Consider the following 4,143-nt stretch of genomic DNA (forward strand, 5'->3'; position numbering starts at 1 on the left):
AGCATTGAAGCATTTTCGTGTAGAGACTCTTCTTGGAGTTAAACGCCAGCTTTGGTGCCAGTTTGGGCGTTTAACTCCCATTCTTGTGCCAGTTCCGGCGTTTAACGCTAGAATTCTTGAGCTGATTTAGAATACCGGTTTGGGCCATCAAATCTCGAGCAAAGTGTGGATTATTATATATTGCTGGAAAGCCCAGGATGTCTACTTTCCAAAGCAATTGAGAGCGCGCCAATTGGGCTTCTGTTGCTCCAGAAAATCCACTTAGAGTGCAGGGAGGTCAGAATCCAATAGCATCTGCGGTCCTTTTCAGCCTCTGAATCAGATTTTTGCTCAGGTCCCTCAATTTCAGCCAAAAAATACCTGAAATCACAGAAAAATACACAAACTCATAGTAAAGTCCAGAAAAGTGAATTTTAAATAAAAACTAATAGAAATATAATAAAAACTAACTAAAACATACTAAAAACATACTAAAAACAATGCCAAAAAGCGTATAAATTACCCGCTCATCACTAACCAAGGATTCAAATTAAGGACATTATTATTTTCTACTTAGAGTTAATGATGTGCTAAAGTAAAAAACAAATGGGTAAAATAGGCTCAATATTGGTTTGCAAAGGATAATGAAAGGTTAAGGCCATATGGGTATGTAAGCTAAGTGAAACAAAGACCTCAATCATATAGGTGCATGCATACATCAAACAATGAAAATATAGAATCAAGCAAGACAAAGATCACAATTTTAGAGAAAACAACACACAATCAATTAGGCTCAAAATCACACGGGTTTTTTTGTGTGTTCGAGCTCTAAAACCATGTTCCAAATTAAATATCTTCAAGCAAGTTCAACAAAATTTTAGTTTAAATTAGTGAAATGCTATAAAATGTTTCTTGAAAAAGGAAATATTACTTCAACCAAGTAGTTGGTAAAATATGCACAAAATCAAACAAACATGCAATCAAACATACAAATGCAACCACTAACTACAAAGAAGAATAAAAAAATTGGTGTTGAAAAGAAAGTGACTAACCCACGAAAGTCGGTATCGACCTCACCACACTTAAAGATTGTACCACCCTCGATGCATGCAAAGATGGGCAAGTGGACGAGTTGCGACAACTGATGCACTCTCTCCAAAGAGTATACAGCGGGACTTGTTTGCTCCATTTAGAAGTGTTTTGGTTACCTTCTTGGTGGCCATCCTGAAAGAAGAGGAAAAGGAAGAAGAGTAACCCACAAACAAAGATATGAAAATAAATAAAATATGGGTGGGTTAATGCCAAATAATAATGAGGTTCTCAACTACATGGTAGCTACAACATGTAAGTGAGAAAGCAATAGAAGTAAGGGGCATATTAATAGTGCAAAAATTACAATAATGGGAGAGATAGAGTGGGTAATGAAAGACAATATAAGTTCATATCAATGCCAAAAGAATACAAGTATTATAAAAGATTAGCATTGATATCTAAATAATATCACCCAACAAAACACGGCACTGAGCAACAAAATAATGTAAGAAAAGATGCACAGTTGAAGAAGAACATTTAACACCAGTGATAAAAAAAGAAAATTAGAAAAGAAGATAAAAACATGAACAAAGTTAAAATGCAATGAAGGAAAGTATGCAAATGCTATATGTAAAAGAGAAGGAAAGAGAATAAGGATGAGAAGGGAGGAGAAGAAAGTGAGAAAGGAAGAGGATAGAAGAAAAGGAGAGAAGAAAGAAGGAGAGAGGAGTCTATGAATCGATGTGTAAGCGTCGCCCACGCGTACGCGTGGGTGAGCAGAAATTAATATGACGCGTATGCGTGACAAGTCGTTGTGCTAGACGCACAACTCCAGTCTCATGCCCGCGCAACTCTCGAGTCAAAACATCATTTTACGCCAATTTTCCATCCACACGTACGTGTCGCTGACGCTTACGCGTGGAGTAGCCAAATTTAAGGTGACGCGCACGTGTCACCCCACACGTGCGCCAGGCACCCTTCATGCGCAGTTCTAGCCCAACTCTCTGTAACTTTTTACTGAGAGCGAAACTCGCATCGACGCGGACGCGTGGGTTACGCGTACGCGTCACATCCCCCTTTTTTTCTTTTTTATTAATAATAATAAACCAACAATCTATGAAATCAATGGCAAACATTATTAAACAGGTAAAACCACAACTTAAACTAAATAAATCAAACAAACAATAAAAATGCAACTTATTACCAATATGAATAAAAAGAAAATTGAAAGAATTTACCATAGTGGGGTGTCTCCCACCTAGCACTTTTATTTAAAGTCCTTAAGTTGGACATTCGGTGAGCTCCTTGTCATGGTGGCTTGTGCTTGAACTCGTCTTGAAACTTCCACCATTGCTTGGACTTCCAAATAAGCTCCAACATATCCGCGTGAATTCACCAAGCTTTGATGAAGTTCTTCACAAGTCCTGAGCTCCCAAAGTTGATCTTCTTGTATGCCGGGATTCCAAATCTTGTTTCTACACCCGTCCTTGAGTTGATCATCATTGTTCCAACCGGGTGGTAAGTAATATGAATTCTCAATGAGGTACCAAACTCTTCTCTTAGATCCAACCAAATGATCACTATCCCGACCCTTGCATCTAGCTCTTGAAATCTCAACCTTGATGAGCCTTGATTTACAACTCCAACCACTAAACATCATTCTCTTGCGCTTAATTCCACAAAGCTTTCTAAGTTGACCATCGGTTTCAAGAATACCATACTCAAGTGGGATAGTAAAGCGAATAGAGATAAGTTTTATCCACTCAAATGAAGTAGTAGATGGCCACCTAGGTAGAGAAGTTTCCAACGATCTCGATAGAGCATACTCAACTCCCGTCCACGCTTTTTGAAGGACTTCCACCTTTTGAAGCAATTTTTTCACTTCAAGTTCTTTCTCACTAGATTCATCCAACTCTTCTCCGTCACTCAAATCATAAATATGAGGTTGAGAGAGATCTACCTCAATGTTGCTTTCAATTTTTTCGGGAGAAGGCTCTTCGAACTCAAGGATTTTGCTTGTGGGTGCAAAGTCATTACTAGAAGGGCTTGATTCATGATCATCATCACCAAGGGAACTTCCTTCTTGATCTATTCCATCCAATTCTTCATAAGGAACATTCCTCGGAAGTTATGCACTATCCTCCTTAACATCAATTTCAAGCTTCTTGGAGGAATACTCTACAAATCTAGATTCCCATGGAGGTTCAGCATCTCCTAAGTCTTCGACCACTTCTTCCTCTTCAACAATTATAGCTTCCTCTAGTTGTTCTAATACAAACTCACATTTCTCATTTTTCATCGGAGTTCCTAATCTCTCCTTCATGCTACGTTCTTCATTAGATTCTCCACATGTAGCCATGGGAGTTCCTTGAGTGTCCAAACATTGGGAAGCTAATCGATTTACTATCTCAGTCAAGGCATCCGTGAATTCTAGTACCTCATTTTTCATCTCCTCTTCCCCTTGATGGACAACACCAATGGTGTCATCCATTGGAGATTGGAGTGGATATGAGGGTTGAGTATTGGAGGTAAAGGATTGGTCCATGCGGGATATAAGAGCTTGGATTGAATTTTGAAGGTCTCTTTGTCCTTGAAGAAGAAGACCAAGAGTGTTGTCATCCAGTGGAGGTTGGGGTGGTTGGAAAGGTTTATCGCATGGGAAGAATGATTCATGATAGGAAGGTGGTTCATCTTGATAGGGATATGGAGGTGGTGCATCTTGATAACGATATGGAGATTGTGTATATTGAGGTGGTAGTTCTTGGGAATAACTGTGTTGGAATTGTGGTGGTTCTATATATGGTCCATATGGCTTAGAAGGCTCTTCGTATGGTGGATAGGGATTAGGGTCATATGGGGGTGTTTGGTAACATGGGACTTGTGAGTATGGTGGTTCAAAACTATGTTGAAGAAGGAGTTCATAGGTATATTGTGGTGGGTATTGATTATCACGAAGAAGTCCACCATAACCATTGTCTTGGTATGCATCATGGAACGGTTGTTGATAGTACATTGGAGGTGGTTATTGCCAAGAGGGTTGATCAAATCCTTGTGGCTCCTCTCATCTTTGATTGTCCCATCCTTGATGCACGCGCCTTCATTGTAATCTCCACTTTCTACAACATAATCATA

Source organism: Arachis duranensis, chromosome 1 (assembly GCF_000817695.3).
Source record: "Arachis duranensis cultivar V14167 chromosome 1, aradu.V14167.gnm2.J7QH, whole genome shotgun sequence".
In the NCBI taxonomy this organism is placed as follows: domain Eukaryota; kingdom Viridiplantae; phylum Streptophyta; class Magnoliopsida; order Fabales; family Fabaceae; genus Arachis; species Arachis duranensis.